The sequence below is a fragment of the Hyla sarda genome, unplaced genomic scaffold, assembly GCF_029499605.1.
Source record: "Hyla sarda isolate aHylSar1 unplaced genomic scaffold, aHylSar1.hap1 scaffold_1959, whole genome shotgun sequence".
NCBI lineage: Eukaryota > Metazoa > Chordata > Amphibia > Anura > Hylidae > Hyla > Hyla sarda.
The window spans coordinates 14,610-35,551 of NW_026608615.1; the positions used below are offsets into that span (position 1 = coordinate 14,610).

General features: G+C 46.0%; 9 non-coding genes across 9 annotated transcripts; all 9 read right to left on the reverse strand.

Moving 5' to 3' along the window:
- Positions 1-1,921: 1,921 nt before the first annotated feature.
- Positions 1,922-2,112, reverse strand: LOC130316766 (U2 spliceosomal RNA). The gene has a single exon (XR_008863995.1). It is a non-coding gene; the product is annotated as a U2 spliceosomal RNA (small nuclear RNA).
- Positions 2,113-4,192: 2,080 nt separating this feature from the next.
- On the reverse strand, positions 4,193-4,383 carry LOC130316768 (U2 spliceosomal RNA). The gene has a single exon (XR_008863996.1). It is a non-coding gene; the product is annotated as a U2 spliceosomal RNA (small nuclear RNA).
- A 2,088-nt stretch (positions 4,384-6,471) lies between these two features.
- On the reverse strand, positions 6,472-6,662 carry LOC130316769 (U2 spliceosomal RNA). The gene has a single exon (XR_008863997.1). It is a non-coding gene; the product is annotated as a U2 spliceosomal RNA (small nuclear RNA).
- Positions 6,663-8,744: 2,082 nt separating this feature from the next.
- LOC130316770 (U2 spliceosomal RNA) lies at positions 8,745-8,935 on the reverse strand. The gene has a single exon (XR_008863998.1). It is a non-coding gene; the product is annotated as a U2 spliceosomal RNA (small nuclear RNA).
- Positions 8,936-11,020: 2,085 nt separating this feature from the next.
- Positions 11,021-11,211, reverse strand: LOC130316771 (U2 spliceosomal RNA). Its single transcript, XR_008863999.1, has one exon. It is a non-coding gene; the product is annotated as a U2 spliceosomal RNA (small nuclear RNA).
- Positions 11,212-13,299: 2,088 nt separating this feature from the next.
- Positions 13,300-13,490, reverse strand: LOC130316772 (U2 spliceosomal RNA). The gene has a single exon (XR_008864000.1). It is a non-coding gene; the product is annotated as a U2 spliceosomal RNA (small nuclear RNA).
- Positions 13,491-15,580: 2,090 nt separating this feature from the next.
- On the reverse strand, positions 15,581-15,771 carry LOC130316773 (U2 spliceosomal RNA). The gene has a single exon (XR_008864001.1). It is a non-coding gene; the product is annotated as a U2 spliceosomal RNA (small nuclear RNA).
- Positions 15,772-17,858: 2,087 nt separating this feature from the next.
- On the reverse strand, positions 17,859-18,049 carry LOC130316774 (U2 spliceosomal RNA). The gene has a single exon (XR_008864002.1). It is a non-coding gene; the product is annotated as a U2 spliceosomal RNA (small nuclear RNA).
- A 2,090-nt stretch (positions 18,050-20,139) lies between these two features.
- On the reverse strand, positions 20,140-20,330 carry LOC130316776 (U2 spliceosomal RNA). Its single transcript, XR_008864004.1, has one exon. It is a non-coding gene; the product is annotated as a U2 spliceosomal RNA (small nuclear RNA).
- Between the last annotated feature and the right edge of the window lie 612 nt (positions 20,331-20,942).

Consider the following 20,942-nt stretch of genomic DNA (forward strand, 5'->3'; position numbering starts at 1 on the left):
AGCAGCAAGACAGGGGCCCATTGCACTCCCACGGGGCCTTTTTAAATGCAATCTATAACCCGGATTTGCCAGGAACCCTTCTTACTCCTCCTACTTGCATGTGACACTGGGCTTAGGATCTGCATAGGAAACACACACACAAGCACACACCTACCTTTGTTGCCTGCAGATGCCTCCTTGGCTGTCCCCAAACGGTATCAAACCAACACCCACGGGAAGCTGTAAGCATAGAGGACATGCCTGCACCCCATTGGACTTACCTGTGTGGGTTAAATCCGGGTTATTTGACAACCTATGGCGGTGATGGTTCTGCTCAGGCAGAGCAGTGCTGATGCTCCTCATAAAGCTGTCGCTGCTGTGAAGGTTCTAGGTGACATCACAAATCCCTATGGTTACATACACAACAAAGCTGGGTTGTTGTTGTTTACACTCTGCAAGGCCTGTGGAAGTGAGTGACATCATAGCACTGTAGTTCTGAGGGTTCTAGATGGATGCAACAATCTCCTGTTGCTTCTATGAAGGCCATAATAGACGACATCACCAAACAGCTCCATAGTCACATACACAGCAAAGGAGAGATGTTGTTTACACCTAGTGATGTCAGTGGTATTGAGTGACATCACAGCACAGTGCTAAGGCTCCTGGGCCTGGACACAGCAGCGGCTGCAATATCTCAACGGAGAATACGTTTATATATATGTGTGTGTGTGCGCGTATATATATATATATATATATATATATATATATATATTTCTCCGCCGAAATCACTTTTAAACCCATTTCCACCTTTTTTTCCCTTCTCTTCCTCTTACTTTTTTTTCACGTTTTTTTACGTTTTTCTCCTTTTCGCCTCTTTTCTGGGCGTATTATTCTTCTTTTTCTTCTTTTTTTTCGTCTAATGCATACCCCATCAGTGCAGCAATGCTTATTCAATACCGCCAGCAGATGGAGACACTGGGGGATAATTTTCTAAGGATTTATACTGATTTTTCCTGTCTGAATTTGTCGCACAGAAAGTTGCAGGCCAAATATGTGTGACATTTCTGCGACTTTAGCTTCTAGAGCATTTTTACAACATTATACATAGGTGCTGAATACATAAAAAGCGACTGTTCAGCGACAGACAAGTCGCATCGGCTGAAAGTAGGCCAGAATGTCAGTCCATGTTGGAGCAGGTTTAGATACAGTCTAAAGTATAGATCTCAAAGTCTGTGCACAGAATTTAGCAAGGGCCTCGCACCTTCTGATGCATCAGGTAGGTGCACAATAGCATAGCCTAACCCTCTGTACTTTGGTCTATATTGATGCGGGACATAGACAGCCAGCTGATGACCAATCCATTAGTGCAATGGATGGCTGGAAGCATTTGTCTTTGCCTTTGCAATACCACAGAAGCAATGCATGGTCAATGTACAGCAATGACACACCTGTGTGAACAGCCAGGAGACCCCCCCCATGTTATGTTACATAGTTACATAGTTAGTACGGTCGAAAAAAGACATATGTCCATCAAGTTCAACCAGGGAATTAAGGGGTAGGGGTGTGGCGCGATATTGGGGAAGGGATGAGATTTTATATTTCTTCATAAGCATTAATCTTATTTTGTCAATTAGGAACATTCAGCACCCACCCGCTATCAAGGCAGCTGCCTATCATGTCATGCCCTACCTGCACAGGTGTGCTGGCTACTCAAATGATCCAATTAAGGAGGCCATTTAGTCAGCAGCAGCAGAAGTCCTGTGCCTGGACGCTCCAACAGCGGCCAGACACAAGCAGAAGCAGAAGCAGCAGAAGCAGCAGCAGCACCACCTTTTGTTTTTTGGCTGCAGCAGCAGCAGCAAGGCCCACAGGGCTGGCTAGCTGGCTAGCCAGCAAGCAGGTAGCAATGAAAGTAGGAATCTTTCTTTTTAACCCTGTAAGGGGGTGGTGCACTGTACCCGAAGATACTGCCATATCGGGTCAATGCATAGGGCGACGGAAGCAAGCTTCGAAATCGGCCCCCGTTCTCAAAAATCCATTTAATATATGGTCCCCAGATAGGGGACGTATCAGATATTAAACTGATAAGAACAGATACTACACTTGATCTTAGCCAAAAGGCCGAGAAGCGATAACCGTGAAAGGGGCGGGCCCAACAAGGTCCCCTTCATGGGCACTATCACTGCTTGCTGTCAGGGAGGCTGCCAGACAATTTTCCATGCACACTCTGGGCTGGGGGGCAGTCAACCACCAGTACACACAGCAGAACCTAAACCCATACCATTATTGCTAAGCAGCAAGACAGGGGCCCATTGCACTCCCACGGGGCCTTTTTAAATGCAATCCATAACCCGGATTTGCCAGGAACCCTTCTTACTCCTCCTACTTGCATGTGACACTGGGCTTAGGATCTGCATAGGAAACACACACACAAGCACACACCTACCTTTGTTGCCTGCAGATGCCTCCTTGGCTGTCCCCAAACGGTATCAAACCAACACCCACGGGAAGCTGTAAGCATAGAGGACATGCCTGCACCCCATTGGACTTACCTGTGTGGGTTAAATCCGGGTTATTTGACAACCTATGGCGGTGATGGTTCTGCTCAGGCAGAGCAGTGCTGATGCTCCTCATAAAGCTGTCGCTGCTGTGAAGGTTCTAGGTGACATCACAAATCCCTATGGTTACATACACAACAAAGCTGGGTTGTTGTTGTTTACACTCTGCAAGGCCTGTGGAAGTGAGTGACATCATAGCACTGTAGTTCTGAGGGTTCTAGATGGATGCAACAATCTCCTGTTGCTTCTATGAAGGCCATAATAGACGACATCACCAAACAGCTCCATAGTCACATACACAGCAAAGGAGAGATGTTGTTTACACCTAGTGATGTCAGTGGTATTGAGTGACATCACAGCACAGTGCTAAGGCTCCTGGGCCTGGACACAGCAGCGGCTGCAATATCTCAACGGAGAATAAGTTTATATATATGTGTGTGTGTGCGCGTATATATATATATATATATATATATATATATATATTTCTCCGCCGAAATCACTTTTAAACCCATTTCCACCTTTTTTTCCCTTCTCTTCCTCTTACTTTTTTTTCACGTTTTTTTACGTTTTTCTCCTTTTCGCCTCTTTTCTGGGCGTATTATTCTTCTTTTTCTTCTTTTTTTTCGTCTAATGCATACCCCATCAGTGCAGCAATGCTTATTCAATACCGCCAGCAGATGGAGACACTGGGGGATAATTTTCTAAGGATTTATACTGATTTTTCCTGTCTGAATTTGTCGCACAGAAAGTTGCAGGCCAAATATGTGTGACATTTCTGCGACTTTAGCTTCTAGAGCATTTTTACAACATTATACATAGGTGCTGAATACATAAAAAGCGACTGTTCAGCGACAGACAAGTCGCATCGGCTGAAAGTAGGCCAGAATGTCAGTCCATGTTGGAGCAGGTTTAGATACAGTCTAAAGTATAGATCTCAAAGTCTGTGCACAGAATTTAGCAAGGGCCTCGCACCTTCTGATGCATCAGGTAGGTGCACAATAGCATAGCCTAACCCTCTGTACTTTGGTCTATATTGATGCGGGACATAGACAGCCAGCTGATGACCAATCCATTAGTGCAATGGATGGCTGGAAGCATTTGTCTTTGCCTTTGCAATACCACAGAAGCAATGCATGGTCAATGTACAGCAATGACACACCTGTGTGAACAGCCAGGAGACCCCCCCCCCATGTTATGTTACATAGTTACATAGTTAGTACGGTCGAAAAAAGACATATGTCCATCAAGTTCAACCAGGGAATTAAGGGGTAGGGGTGTGGCGCGATATTGGGGAAGGGATGAGATTTTATATTTCTTCATAAGCATTAATCTTATTTTGTCAATTAGGAACATTCAGCACCCACCCGCTATCAAGGCAGCTGCCTATCATGTCATGCCCTACCTGCACAGGTGTGCTGGCTACTCAAATGATCCAATTAAGGAGGCCATTTAGTCAGCAGCAGCAGAAGTCCTGTGCCTGGACGCTCCAACAGCGGCCAGACACAAGCAGAAGCAGAAGCAGCAGAAGCAGCAGCAGCACCACCTTTTGTTTTTTGGCTGCAGCAGCAGCAGCAAGGCCCACAGGGCTGGCTAGCTGGCTAGCCAGCAAGCAGGTAGCAATGAAAGTAGGAATCTTTCTTTTTAACCCTGTAAGGGGGTGGTGCACTGTACCCGAAGATACTGCCATATCGGGTCAATGCATAGGGCGACGGAAGCAAGCTTCGAAATCGGCCCCCGTTCTCAAAAATCCATTTAATATATGGTCCCCAGATAGGGGACGTATCAGATATTAAACTGATAAGAACAGATACTACACTTGATCTTAGCCAAAAGGCCGAGAAGCGATAACCGTGAAAGGGGCGGGCCCAACAAGGTCCCCTTCATGGGCACTATCACTGCTTGCTGTCAGGGAGGCTGCCAGACAATTTTCCATGCACACTCTGGGCTGGGGGGCAGTCAACCACCAGTACACACAGCAGAACCTAAACCCATACCATTATTGCTAAGCAGCAAGACAGGGGCCCATTGCACTCCCACGGGGCCTTTTTAAATGCAATCCATAACCCGGATTTGCCAGGAACCCTTCTTACTCCTCCTACTTGCATGTGACACTGGGCTTAGGATCTGCATAGGAAACACACACACAAGCACACACCTACCTTTGTTGCCTGCAGATGCCTCCTTGGCTGTCCCCAAACGGTATCAAACCAACACCCACGGGAAGCTGTAAGCATAGAGGACATGCCTGCACCCCATTGGACTTACCTGTGTGGGTTAAATCCGGGTTATTTGACAACCTATGGCGGTGATGGTTCTGCTCAGGCAGAGCAGTGCTGATGCTCCTCATAAAGCTGTCGCTGCTGTGAAGGTTCTAGGTGACATCACAAATCCCTATGGTTACATACACAACAAAGCTGGGTTGTTGTTGTTTACACTCTGCAAGGCCTGTGGAAGTGAGTGACATCATAGCACTGTAGTTCTGAGGGTTCTAGATGGATGCAACAATCTCCTGTTGCTTCTATGAAGGCCATAATAGACGACATCACCAAACAGCTCCATAGTCACATACACAGCAAAGGAGAGATGTTGTTTACACCTAGTGATGTCAGTGGTATTGAGTGACATCACAGCACAGTGCTAAGGCTCCTGGGCCTGGACACAGCAGCGGCTGCAATATCTCAACGGAGAATAAGTTTATATATATGTGTGTGTGTGCGCGTATATATATATATATATATATATATATATATATATATATATATATTTCTCCGCCGAAATCACTTTTAAACCCATTTCCACCTTTTTTTCCCTTCTCTTCCTCTTACTTTTTTTTCACGTTTTTTTACGTTTTTCTCCTTTTCGCCTCTTTTCTGGGCGTATTATTCTTCTTTTTCTTCTTTTTTTTCGTCTAATGCATACCCCATCAGTGCAGCAATGCTTATTCAATACCGCCAGCAGATGGAGACACTGGGGGATAATTTTCTAAGGATTTATACTGATTTTTCCTGTCTGAATTTGTCGCACAGAAAGTTGCAGGCCAAATATGTGTGACATTTCTGCGACTTTAGCTTCTAGAGCATTTTTACAACATTATACATAGGTGCTGAATACATAAAAAGCGACTGTTCAGCGACAGACAAGTCGCATCGGCTGAAAGTAGGCCAGAATGTCAGTCCATGTTGGAGCAGGTTTAGATACAGTCTAAAGTATAGATCTCAAAGTCTGTGCACAGAATTTAGCAAGGGCCTCGCACCTTCTGATGCATCAGGTAGGTGCACAATAGCATAGCCTAACCCTCTGTACTTTGGTCTATATTGATGCGGGACATAGACAGCCAGCTGATGACCAATCCATTAGTGCAATGGATGGCTGGAAGCATTTGTCTTTGCCTTTGCAATACCACAGAAGCAATGCATGGTCAATGTACAGCAATGACACACCTGTGTGAACAGCCAGGAGACCCCCCCCATGTTATGTTACATAGTTACATAGTTAGTACGGTCGAAAAAAGACATATGTCCATCAAGTTCAACCAGGGAATTAAGGGGTAGGGGTGTGGCGCGATATTGGGGAAGGGATGAGATTTTATATTTCTTCATAAGCATTAATCTTATTTTGTCAATTAGGAACATTCAGCACCCACCCGCTATCAAGGCAGCTGCCTATCATGTCATGCCCTACCTGCACAGGTGTGCTGGCTACTCAAATGATCCAATTAAGGAGGCCATTTAGTCAGCAGCAGCAGAAGTCCTGTGCCTGGACGCTCCAACAGCGGCCAGACACAAGCAGAAGCAGAAGCAGCAGAAGCAGCAGCAGCACCACCTTTTGTTTTTTGGCTGCAGCAGCAGCAGCAAGGCCCACAGGGCTGGCTAGCTGGCTAGCCAGCAAGCAGGTAGCAATGAAAGTAGGAATCTTTCTTTTTAACCCTGTAAGGGGGTGGTGCACTGTACCCGAAGATACTGCCATATCGGGTCAATGCATAGGGCGACGGAAGCAAGCTTCGAAATCGGCCCCCGTTCTCAAAAATCCATTTAATATATGGTCCCCAGATAGGGGACGTATCAGATATTAAACTGATAAGAACAGATACTACACTTGATCTTAGCCAAAAGGCCGAGAAGCGATAACCGTGAAAGGGGCGGGCCCAACAAGGTCCCCTTCATGGGCACTATCACTGCTTGCTGTCAGGGAGGCTGCCAGACAATTTTCCATGCACACTCTGGGCTGGGGGGCAGTCAACCACCAGTACACACAGCAGAACCTAAACCCATACCATTATTGCTAAGCAGCAAGACAGGGGCCCATTGCACTCCCACGGGGCCTTTTTAAATGCAATCCATAACCCGGATTTGCCAGGAACCCTTCTTACTCCTCCTACTTGCATGTGACACTGGGCTTAGGATCTGCATAGGAAACACACACACAAGCACACACCTACCTTTGTTGCCTGCAGATGCCTCCTTGGCTGTCCCCAAACGGTATCAAACCAACACCCACGGGAAGCTGTAAGCATAGAGGACATGCCTGCACCCCATTGGACTTACCTGTGTGGGTTAAATCCGGGTTATTTGACAACCTATGGCGGTGATGGTTCTGCTCAGGCAGAGCAGTGCTGATGCTCCTCATAAAGCTGTCGCTGCTGTGAAGGTTCTAGGTGACATCACAAATCCCTATGGTTACATACACAACAAAGCTGGGTTGTTGTTGTTTACACTCTGCAAGGCCTGTGGAAGTGAGTGACATCATAGCACTGTAGTTCTGAGGGTTCTAGATGGATGCAACAATCTCCTGTTGCTTCTATGAAGGCCATAATAGACGACATCACCAAACAGCTCCATAGTCACATACACAGCAAAGGAGAGATGTTGTTTACACCTAGTGATGTCAGTGGTATTGAGTGACATCACAGCACAGTGCTAAGGCTCCTGGGCCTGGACACAGCAGCGGCTGCAATATCTCAACGGAGAATACGTTTATATATATGTGTGTGTGTGCGCGTATATATATATATATATATATATATATATATATATATATTTCTCCGCCGAAATCACTTTTAAACCCATTTCCACCTTTTTTTCCCTTCTCTTCCTCTTACTTTTTTTTCACGTTTTTTTACGTTTTTCTCCTTTTCGCCTCTTTTCTGGGCGTATTATTCTTCTTTTTCTTCTTTTTTTTCGTCTAATGCATACCCCATCAGTGCAGCAATGCTTATTCAATACCGCCAGCAGATGGAGACACTGGGGGATAATTTTCTAAGGATTTATACTGATTTTTCCTGTCTGAATTTGTCGCACAGAAAGTTGCAGGCCAAATATGTGTGACATTTCTGCGACTTTAGCTTCTAGAGCATTTTTACAACATTATACATAGGTGCTGAATACATAAAAAGCGACTGTTCAGCGACAGACAAGTCGCATCGGCTGAAAGTAGGCCAGAATGTCAGTCCATGTTGGAGCAGGTTTAGATACAGTCTAAAGTATAGATCTCAAAGTCTGTGCACAGAATTTAGCAAGGGCCTCGCACCTTCTGATGCATCAGGTAGGTGCACAATAGCATAGCCTAACCCTCTGTACTTTGGTCTATATTGATGCGGGACATAGACAGCCAGCTGATGACCAATCCATTAGTGCAATGGATGGCTGGAAGCATTTGTCTTTGCCTTTGCAATACCACAGAAGCAATGCATGGTCAATGTACAGCAATGACACACCTGTGTGAACAGCCAGGAGACCCCCCCCATGTTATGTTACATAGTTACATAGTTAGTACGGTCGAAAAAAGACATATGTCCATCAAGTTCAACCAGGGAATTAAGGGGTAGGGGTGTGGCGCGATATTGGGGAAGGGATGAGATTTTATATTTCTTCATAAGCATTAATCTTATTTTGTCAATTAGGAACATTCAGCACCCACCCGCTATCAAGGCAGCTGCCTATCATGTCATGCCCTACCTGCACAGGTGTGCTGGCTACTCAAATGATCCAATTAAGGAGGCCATTTAGTCAGCAGCAGCAGAAGTCCTGTGCCTGGACGCTCCAACAGCGGCCAGACACAAGCAGAAGCCGAAGCAGCAGAAGCAGCAGCAGCACCACCTTTTGTTTTTTGGCTGCAGCAGCAGCAGCAAGGCCCACAGGGCTGGCTAGCTGGCTAGCCAGCAAGCAGGTAGCAATGAAAGTAGGAATCTTTCTTTTTAACCCTGTAAGGGGGTGGTGCACTGTACCCGAAGATACTGCCATATCGGGTCAATGCATAGGGCGACGGAAGCAAGCTTCGAAATCGGCCCCCGTTCTCAAAAATCCATTTAATATATGGTCCCCAGATAGGGGACGTATCAGATATTAAACTGATAAGAACAGATACTACACTTGATCTTAGCCAAAAGGCCGAGAAGCGATAACCGTGAAAGGGGCGGGCCCAACAAGGTCCCCTTCATGGGCACTATCACTGCTTGCTGTCAGGGAGGCTGCCAGACAATTTTCCATGCACACTCTGGGCTGGGGGGCAGTCAACCACCAGTACACACAGCAGAACCTAAACCCATACCATTATTGCTAAGCAGCAAGACAGGGGCCCATTGCACTCCCACGGGGCCTTTTTAAATGCAATCCATAACCCGGATTTGCCAGGAACCCTTCTTACTCCTCCTACTTGCATGTGACACTGGGCTTAGGATCTGCATAGGAAACACACACACAAGCACACACCTACCTTTGTTGCCTGCAGATGCCTCCTTGGCTGTCCCCAAACGGTATCAAACCAACACCCACGGGAAGCTGTAAGCATAGAGGACATGCCTGCACCCCATTGGACTTACCTGTGTGGGTTAAATCCGGGTTATTTGACAACCTATGGCGGTGATGGTTCTGCTCAGGCAGAGCAGTGCTGATGCTCCTCATAAAGCTGTCGCTGCTGTGAAGGTTCTAGGTGACATCACAAATCCCTATGGTTACATACACAACAAAGCTGGGTTGTTGTTGTTTACACTCTGCAAGGCCTGTGGAAGTGAGTGACATCATAGCACTGTAGTTCTGAGGGTTCTAGATGGATGCAACAATCTCCTGTTGCTTCTATGAAGGCCGTAATAGACGACATCACCAAACAGCTCCATAGTCACATACACAGCAAAGGAGAGATGTTGTTTACACCTAGTGATGTCAGTGGTATTGAGTGACATCACAGCACAGTGCTAAGGCTCCTGGGCCTGGACACAGCAGCGGCTGCAATATCTCAACGGAGAATACGTTTATATATATGTGTGTGTGTGCGCGTATATATATATATATATATATATATATATATATATATATATATTCTCCGCCGAAATCACTTTTAAACCCATTTCCACCTTTTTTTCCCTTCTCTTCCTCTTACTTTTTTTTCACGTTTTTTTACGTTTTTCTCCTTTTCGCCTCTTTTCTGGGCGTATTATTCTTCTTTTTCTTCTTTTTTTTCGTCTAATGCATACCCCATCAGTGCAGCAATGCTTATTCAATACCGCCAGCAGATGGAGACACTGGGGGATAATTTTCTAAGGATTTATACTGATTTTTCCTGTCTGAATTTGTCGCACAGAAAGTTGCAGGCCAAATATGTGTGACATTTCTGCGACTTTAGCTTCTAGAGCATTTTTACAACATTATACATAGGTGCTGAATACATAAAAAGCGACTGTTCAGCGACAGACAAGTCGCATCGGCTGAAAGTAGGCCAGAATGTCAGTCCATGTTGGAGCAGGTTTAGATACAGTCTAAAGTATAGATCTCAAAGTCTGTGCACAGAATTTAGCAAGGGCCTCGCACCTTCTGATGCATCAGGTAGGTGCACAATAGCATAGCCTAACCCTCTGTACTTTGGTCTATATTGATGCGGGACATAGACAGCCAGCTGATGACCAATCCATTAGTGCAATGGATGGCTGGAAGCATTTGTCTTTGCCTTTGCAATACCACAGAAGCAATGCATGGTCAATGTACAGCAATGACACACCTGTGTGAACAGCCAGGAGACCCCCCCCATGTTATGTTACATAGTTACATAGTTAGTACGGTCGAAAAAAGACATATGTCCATCAAGTTCAACCAGGGAATTAAGGGGTAGGGGTGTGGCGCGATATTGGGGAAGGGATGAGATTTTATATTTCTTCATAAGCATTAATCTTATTTTGTCAATTAGGAACATTCAGCACCCACCCGCTATCAAGGCAGCTGCCTATCATGTCATGCCCTACCTGCACAGGTGTGCTGGCTACTCAAATGATCCAATTAAGGAGGCCATTTAGTCAGCAGCAGCAGAAGTCCTGTGCCTGGACGCTCCAACAGCGGCCAGACACAAGCAGAAGCCGAAGCAGCAGAAGCAGCAGCAGCACCACCTTTTGTTTTTTGGCTGCAGCAGCAGCAGCAAGGCCCACAGGGCTGGCTAGCTGGCTAGCCAGCAAGCAGGTAGCAATGAAAGTAGGAATCTTTCTTTTTAACCCTGTAAGGGGGTGGTGCACTGTACCCGAAGATACTGCCATATCGGGTCAATGCATAGGGCGACGGAAGCAAGCTTCGAAATCGGCCCCCGTTCTCAAAAATCCATTTAATATATGGTCCCCAGATAGGGGACGTATCAGATATTAAACTGATAAGAACAGATACTACACTTGATCTTAGCCAAAAGGCCGAGAAGCGATAACCGTGAAAGGGGCGGGCCCAACAAGGTCCCCTTCATGGGCACTATCACTGCTTGCTGTCAGGGAGGCTGCCAGACAATTTTCCATGCACACTCTGGGCTGGGGGGCAGTCAACCACCAGTACACACAGCAGAACCTAAACCCATACCATTATTGCTAAGCAGCAAGACAGGGGCCCATTGCACTCCCACGGGGCCTTTTTAAATGCAATCCATAACCCGGATTTGCCAGGAACCCTTCTTACTCCTCCTACTTGCATGTGACACTGGGCTTAGGATCTGCATAGGAAACACACACACAAGCACACACCTACCTTTGTTGCCTGCAGATGCCTCCTTGGCTGTCCCCAAACGGTATCAAACCAACACCCACGGGAAGCTGTAAGCATAGAGGACATGCCTGCACCCCATTGGACTTACCTGTGTGGGTTAAATCCGGGTTATTTGACAACCTATGGCGGTGATGGTTCTGCTCAGGCAGAGCAGTGCTGATGCTCCTCATAAAGCTGTCGCTGCTGTGAAGGTTCTAGGTGACATCACAAATCCCTATGGTTACATACACAACAAAGCTGGGTTGTTGTTGTTTACACTCTGCAAGGCCTGTGGAAGTGAGTGACATCATAGCACTGTAGTTCTGAGGGTTCTAGATGGATGCAACAATCTCCTGTTGCTTCTATGAAGGCCATAATAGACGACATCACCAAACAGCTCCATAGTCACATACACAGCAAAGGAGAGATGTTGTTTACACCTAGTGATGTCAGTGGTATTGAGTGACATCACAGCACAGTGCTAAGGCTCCTGGGCCTGGACACAGCAGCGGCTGCAATATCTCAACGGAGAATACGTTTATATATATGTGTGTGTGTGCGCGTATATATATATATATATATATATATATATATATATATATATATATTCTCCGCCGAAATCACTTTTAAACCCATTTCCACCTTTTTTTCCCTTCTCTTCCTCTTACTTTTTTTTCACGTTTTTTTACGTTTTTCTCCTTTTCGCCTCTTTTCTGGGCGTATTATTCTTCTTTTTCTTCTTTTTTTTCGTCTAATGCATACCCCATCAGTGCAGCAATGCTTATTCAATACCGCCAGCAGATGGAGACACTGGGGGATAATTTTCTAAGGATTTATACTGATTTTTCCTGTCTGAATTTGTCGCACAGAAAGTTGCAGGCCAAATATGTGTGACATTTCTGCGACTTTAGCTTCTAGAGCATTTTTACAACATTATACATAGGTGCTGAATACATAAAAAGCGACTGTTCAGCGACAGACAAGTCGCATCGGCTGAAAGTAGGCCAGAATGTCAGTCCATGTTGGAGCAGGTTTAGATACAGTCTAAAGTATAGATCTCAAAGTCTGTGCACAGAATTTAGCAAGGGCCTCGCACCTTCTGATGCATCAGGTAGGTGCACAATAGCATAGCCTAACCCTCTGTACTTTGGTCTATATTGATGCGGGACATAGACAGCCAGCTGATGACCAATCCATTAGTGCAATGGATGGCTGGAAGCATTTGTCTTTGCCTTTTGCAATACCACAGAAGCAATGCATGGTCAATGTACAGCAATGACACACCTGTGTGAACAGCCAGGAGACCCCCCCCATGTTATGTTACATAGTTACATAGTTAGTACGGTCGAAAAAAGACATATGTCCATCAAGTTCAACCAGGGAATTAAGGGGTAGGGGTGTGGCGCGATATTGGGGAAGGGATGAGATTTTATATTTCTTCATAAGCATTAATCTTATTTTGTCAATTAGGAACATTCAGCACCCACCCGCTATCAAGGCAGCTGCCTATCATGTCATGCCCTACCTGCACAGGTGTGCTGGCTACTCAAATGATCCAATTAAGGAGGCCATTTAGTCAGCAGCAGCAGAAGTCCTGTGCCTGGACGCTCCAACAGCGGCCAGACACAAGCAGAAGCAGAAGCAGCAGAAGCAGCAGCAGCACCACCTTTTGTTTTTTGGCTGCAGCAGCAGCAGCAAGGCCCACAGGGCTGGCTAGCTGGCTAGCCAGCAAGCAGGTAGCAATGAAAGTAGGAATCTTTCTTTTTAACCCTGTAAGGGGGTGGTGCACTGTACCCGAAGATACTGCCATATCGGGTCAATGCATAGGGCGACGGAAGCAAGCTTCGAAATCGGCCCCCGTTCTCAAAAATCCATTTAATATATGGTCCCCAGATAGGGGACGTATCAGATATTAAACTGATAAGAACAGATACTACACTTGATCTTAGCCAAAAGGCCGAGAAGCGATAACCGTGAAAGGGGCGGGCCCAACAAGGTCCCCTTCATGGGCACTATCACTGCTTGCTGTCAGGGAGGCTGCCAGACAATTTTCCATGCACACTCTGGGCTGGGGGGCAGTCAACCACCAGTACACACAGCAGAACCTAAACCCATACCATTATTGCTAAGCAGCAAGACAGGGGCCCATTGCACTCCCACGGGGCCTTTTTAAATGCAATCCATAACCCGGATTTGCCAGGAACCCTTCTTACTCCTCCTACTTGCATGTGACACTGGGCTTAGGATCTGCATAGGAAACACACACACAAGCACACACCTACCTTTGTTGCCTGCAGATGCCTCCTTGGCTGTCCCCAAACGGTATCAAACCAACACCCACGGGAAGCTGTAAGCATAGAGGACATGCCTGCACCCCATTGGACTTACCTGTGTGGGTTTAATCCGGGTTATTTGACAACCTATGGCGGTGATGGTTCTGCTCAGGCAGAGCAGTGCTGATGCTCCTCATAAAGCTGTCGCTGCTGTGAAGGTTCTAGGTGACATCACAAATCCCTATGGTTACATACACAACAAAGCTGGGTTGTTGTTGTTTACACTCTGCAAGGCCTGTGGAAGTGAGTGACATCATAGCACTGTAGTTCTGAGGGTTCTAGATGGATGCAACAATCTCCTGTTGCTTCTATGAAGGCCATAATAGACGACATCACCAAACAGCTCCATAGTCACATACACAGCAAAGGAGAGATGTTGTTTACACCTAGTGATGTCAGTGGTATTGAGTGACATCACAGCACAGTGCTAAGGCTCCTGGGCCTGGACACAGCAGCGGCTGCAATATCTCAACGGAGAATAAGTTTATATATATGTGTGTGTGTGCGCGTATATATATATATATATATATATATATATATATATATATATATATATTTCTCCGCCGAAATCACTTTTAAACCCATTTCCACCTTTTTTTCCCTTCTCTTCCTCTTACTTTTTTTTCACGTTTTTTTACGTTTTTCTCCTTTTCGCCTCTTTTCTGGGCGTATTATTCTTCTTTTTCTTCTTTTTTTTCGTCTAATGCATACCCCATCAGTGCAGCAATGCTTATTCAATACCGCCAGCAGATGGAGACACTGGGGGATAATTTTCTAAGGATTTATACTGATTTTTCCTGTCTGAATTTGTCGCACAGAAAGTTGCAGGCCAAATATGTGTGACATTTCTGCGACTTTAGCTTCTAGAGCATTTTTACAACATTATACATAGGTGCTGAATACATAAAAAGCGACTGTTCAGCGACAGACAAGTCGCATCGGCTGAAAGTAGGCCAGAATGTCAGTCCATGTTGGAGCAGGTTTAGATACAGTCTAAAGTATAGATCTCAAAGTCTGTGCACAGAATTTAGCAAGGGCCTCGCACCTTCTGATGCATCAGGTAGGTGCACAATAGCATAGCCTAACCCTCTGTACTTTGGTCTATATTGATGCGGGACATAGACAGCCAGCTGATGACCAATCCATTAGTGCAATGGATGGCTGGAAGCATTTGTCTTTGCCTTTGCAATACCACAGAAGCAATGCATGGTCAATGTACAGCAATGACACACCTGTGTGAACAGCCAGGAGACCCCCCCCATGTTATGTTACATAGTTACATAGTTAGTACGGTCGAAAAAAGACATATGTCCATCAAGTTCAACCAGGGAATTAAGGGGTAGGGGTGTGGCGCGATATTGGGGAAGGGATGAGATTTTATATTTCTTCATAAGCATTAATCTTATTTTGTCAATTAGGAACATTCAGCACCCACCCGCTATCAAGGCAGCTGCCTATCATGTCATGCCCTACCTGCACAGGTGTGCTGGCTACTCAAATGATCCAATTAAGGAGGCCATTTAGTCAGCAGCAGCAGAAGTCCTGTGCCTGGACGCTCCAACAGCGGCCAGACACAAGCAGAAGCAGAAGCAGCAGAAGCAGCAGCAGCACCACCTTTTGTTTTTTGGCTGCAGCAGCAGCAGCAAGGCCCACAGGGCTGGCTAGCTGGCTAGCCAGCAAGCAGGTAGCAATGAAAGTAGGAATCTTTCTTTTTAACCCTGTAAGGGGGTGGTGCACTGTACCCGAAGATACTGCCATATCGGGTCAATGCATAGGGCGACGGAAGCAAGCTTCGAAATCGGCCCCCGTTCTCAAAAATCCATTTAATATATGGTCCCCAGATAGGGGACGTATCAGATATTAAACTGATAAGAACAGATACTACACTTGATCTTAGCCAAAAGGCCGAGAAGCGATAACCGTGAAAGGGGCGGGCCCAACAAGGTCCCCTTCATGGGCACTATCACTGCTTGCTGTCAGGGAGGCTGCCAGACAATTTTCCATGCACACTCTGGGCTGGGGGGCAGTCAACCACCAGTACACACAGCAGAACCTAAACCCATACCATTATTGCTAAGCAGCAAGACAGGGGCCCATTGCACTCCCACGGGGCCTTTTTAAATGCAATCCATAACCCGGATTTGCCAGGAACCCTTCTTACTCCTCCTACTTGCATGTGACACTGGGCTTAGGATCTGCATAGGAAACACACACACAAGCACACACCTACCTTTGTTGCCTGCAGATGCCTCCTTGGCTGTCCCCAAACGGTATCAAACCAACACCCACGGGAAGCTGTAAGCATAGAGGACATGCCTGCACCCCATTGGACTTACCTGTGTGGGTTAAATCCGGGTTATTTGACAACCTATGGCGGTGATGGTTCTGCTCAGGCAGAGCAGTGCTGATGCTCCTCATAAAGCTGTCGCTGCTGTGAAGGTTCTAGGTGACATCACAAATCCCTATGGTTACATACACAACAAAGCTGGGTTGTTGTTGTTTACACTCTGCAAGGCCTGTGGAAGTGAGTGACATCATAGCACTGTAGTTCTGAGGGTTCTAGATGGATGCAACAATCTCCTGTTGCTTCTATGAAGGCCATAATAGACGACATCACCAAACAGCTCCATAGTCACATACACAGCAAAGGAGAGATGTTGTTTACACCTAGTGATGTCAGTGGTATTGAGTGACATCACAGCACAGTGCTAAGGCTCCTGGGCCTGGACACAGCAGCGGCTGCAATATCTCAACGGAGAATACGTTTATATATATGTGTGTGTGCGCGTATATATATATATATATATATATATATATATATATATATATATATTTCTCCGCCGAAATCACTTTTAAACCCATTTCCACCTTTTTTTCCCTTCTCTTCCTCTTACTTTTTTTTCACTTTTTTTTACGTTTTTCTCCTTTTCGCCTCTTTTCTGGGCGTATTATTCTTCTTTTTCTTCTTTTTTTTCGTCTAATGCATACCCCATCAGTGCAGCAATGCTTATTCAATACCGCCAGCAGATGGAGACACTGGGGGATAATTTTCTAAGGATTTATACTGATTTTTCCTGTCTGAATTTGTCGCACAGAAAGTTGCAGGCCAAATATGTGTGACATTTCTGCGACTTTAGCTTCTAGAGCATTTTTACAACATTATACATAGGTGCTGAATACATAAAAAGCGACTGTTCAGCGACAGACAAGTCGCATCGGCTGAAAGTAGGCCAGAATGTCAGTCCATGTTGGAGCAGGTTTAGATACAGTCTAAAGTATAGATCTCAAAGTCTGTGCACAGAATTTAGCAAGGGCCTCGCACCTTCTGATGCATCAGGTAGGTGCACAATAGCATAGCCTAACCCTCTGTACTTTGGTCTATATTGATGCGGGACATAGACAGCCAGCTGATGACCAATCCATTAGTGCAATGGATGGCTGGAAGCATTTGTCTTTGCCGTTGCAATACCACAGAAGCAATGCATGGTCAATGTACAGCAATGACACACCTGTGTGAACAGCCAGGAGACCCCCCCCCATGTTATGTTACATAGTTACATAGTTAGTACGGTCGAAAAAAGACATATGTCCATCAAGTTCAACCAGGGAATTAAGGGGTAGGGGTGTGGCGCGATATTGGGGAAGGGATGAGATTTTATATTTCTTCATAAGCATTAATCTTATTTTGTCAATTAGGAACATTCAGCACCCACCCGCTATCAAGGCAGCTGCCTATCATGTCATGCCCTACCTGCACAGGTGTGCTGGCTACTCAAATGATCCAATTAAGGAGGCCATTTAGTCAGCAGCAGCAGAAGTCCTGTGCCTGGACGCTCCAACAGCGGCCAGACACAAGCAGAAGCAGAAGCAGCAGAAGCAGCAGCAGCACCACCTTTTGTTTTTTGGCTGCAGCAGCAGCAGCAAGGCCCACAGGGCTGGCTAGCTGGCTAGCCAGCAAGCAGGTAGCAATGAAAGTAGGAATCTTTCTTTTTAACCCTGTAAGGGGGTGGTGCACTGTACCCGAAGATACTGCCATATCGGGTCAATGCATAGGGCGACGGAAGCAAGCTTCGAAATCGGCCCCCGTTCTCAAAAATCCATTTAATATATGGTCCCCAGATAGGGGACGTATCAGATATTAAACTGATAAGAACAGATACTACACTTGATCTTAGCCAAAAGGCCGAGAAGCGATAACCGTGAAAGGGGCGGGCCCAACAAGGTCCCCTTCATGGGCACTATCACTGCTTGCTGTCAGGGAGGCTGCCAGACAATTTTCCATGCACACTCTGGGCTGGGGGGCAGTCAACCACCAGTACACACAGCAGAACCTAAACCCATACCATTATTGCTAAGCAGCAAGACAGGGGCCCATTGCACTCCCACGGGGCCTTTTTAAATGCAATCCATAACCTGGATTTGCCAGGAACCCTTCTTACTCCTCCTACTTGCATGTGACACTGGGCTTAGGATCTGCATAGGAAACACACACACAAGCACACACCTACCTTTGTTGCCTGCAGATGCCTCCTTGGCTGTCCCCAAACGGTATCAAACCAACACCCACGGGAAGCTGTAAGCATAGAGGACATGCCTGCACCCCATTGGACTTACCTGTGTGGGTTAAATCCGGGTTATTTGACAACCTATGGCGGTGATGGTTCTGCTCAGGCAGAGCAGTGCTGATGCTCCTCATAAAGCTGTCGCTGCTGTGAAGGTTCTAGGTGACATCACAAATCCCTATGGTTACATACACAACAAAGCTGGGTTGTTGTTGTTTACACTCTGCAAGGCCTGTGGAAGTGAGTGACATCATAGCACTGTAGTTCTGAGGGTTCTAGATGGATGCAACAATCTCCTGTTGCTTCTATGAAGGCCATAATAGACGACATCACCAAACAGCTCCATAGTCACATACACAGCAAAGGAGAGATGTTGTTTACACCTAGTGATGTCAGTGGTATTGAGTGACATCACAGCACAGTGCTAAGGCTCCTGGGCCTGGACACAGCAGCGGCTGCAATATCTCAACGGAGAATACGTTTATATATATGTGTGTGTGTGCGCGTATATATATATATATATATATATATATATATATATATATATATATATTTCTCCGCCGAAATCACTTTTAAACCCATTTCCACCTTTTTTTCCCTTCTCTTCCTCTTACTTTTTTTTCACGTTTTTTTACGTTTTTCTCCTTTTCGCCTCTTTTCTGGGCGTATTATTCTTCTTTTTCTTCTTTTTTTTCGTCTAATGCATACCCCATCAGTGCAGCAATGCTTATTCAATACCGCCAGCAGATGGAGACACTGGGGGATAATTTTCTAAGGATTTATACTGATTTTTCCTGTCTGAATTTGTCGCACAGAAAGTTGCAGGCCAAATATGTGTGACATTTCTGCGACTTTAGCTTCTAGAGCATTTTTACAACATTATACATAGGTGCTGAATACATAAAAAGCGACTGTTCAGCGACAGACAAGTCGCATCGGCTGAAAGTAGGCCAGAATGTCAGTCCATGTTGGAGCAGGTTTAGATACAGTCTAAAGTATAGATCTCAAAGTCTGTGCACAGAATTTAGCAAGGGCCTCGCACCTTCTGATGCATCAGGTAGGTGCACAATAGCATAGCCTAACCCTCTGTACTTTGGTCTATATTGATGCGGGACATAGACAGCCAGCTGATGACCAATCCATTAGTGCAATGGATGGCTGGAAGCATTTGTCTTTGCCTTTGCAATACCACAGAAGCAATGCATGGTCAATGTACAGCAATGACACACCTGTGTGAACAGCCAGGAGACCCCCCCCATGTTATGTTACATAGTTACATAGTTAGTACGGTCGAAAAAAGACATATGTCCATCAAGTTCAACCAGGGAATTAAGGGGTAGGGGTGTGGCGCGATATTGGGGAAGGGATGAGATTTTATATTTCTTCATAAGCATTAATCTTATTTTGTCAATTAGGAACATTCAGCACCCACCCGCTATCAAGGCAGCTGCCTATCATGTCATGCCCTACCTGCACAGGTGTGCTGGCTACTCAAATGATCCAATTAAGGAGGCCATTTAGTCAGCAGCAGCAGAAGTCCTGTGCCTGGACGCTCCAACAGCGGCCAGACACAAGCAGAAGCAGAAGCAGCAGAAGCAGCAGCAGCACCACCTTTTGTTTTTTGGCTGCAGCAGCAGCAGCAAGGCCCACAGGGCTGGCTAGCTGGCTAGCCAGCAAGCAGGTAGCAATGAAAGTAGGAATCTTTCTTTTTAACCCTGTAAGGGGGTGGTGCACTGTACCCGAAGATACTGCCATATCGGGTCAATGCATAGGGCGACGGAAGCAAGCTTCGAAATCGGCCCCCGTTCTCAAAAATCCATTTAATATATGGTCCCCAGATAGGGGACGTATCAGATATTAAACTGATAAGAACAGATACTACACTTGATCTTAGCCAAAAGGCCGAGAAGCGATAACCGTGAAAGGGGCGGGCCCAACAAGGTCCCCTTCATGGGCACTATCACTGCTTGCTGTCAGGGAGGCTGCCAGACAATTTTCCATGCACACTCTGGGCTGGGGGGCAGTCAACCACCAGTACACACAGCAGAACCTAAACCCATACCATTATTGCTAAGCAGCAAGACAGGGGCCCATTGCACTCCCACGGGGCCTTTTTAAATGCAATCCATAACCTGGATTTGCCAGGAACCCTTCTTACTCCTCCTACTTGCATGTGACACTGGGCTTAGGATCTGCATAGGAAACACACACACAAGCACACACCTACCTTTGTTGCCTGCAGATGCCTCCTTGGCTGTCCCCAAACGGTATCAAACCAACACCCACGGGAAGCTGTAAGCATAGAGGACATGCCTGCACCCCATTGGACTTACCTGTGTGGGTTAAATCCGGGTTATTTGACAACCTATGGCGGTGATGGTTCTGCTCAGGCAGAGCAGTGCTGATGCTCCTCATAAAGCTGTCGCTGCTGTGAAGGTTCTAGGTGACATCACAAATCCCTATGGTTACATACACAACAAAGCTGGGTTGTTGTTGTTTACACTCTGCAAGGCCTGTGGAAGTGAG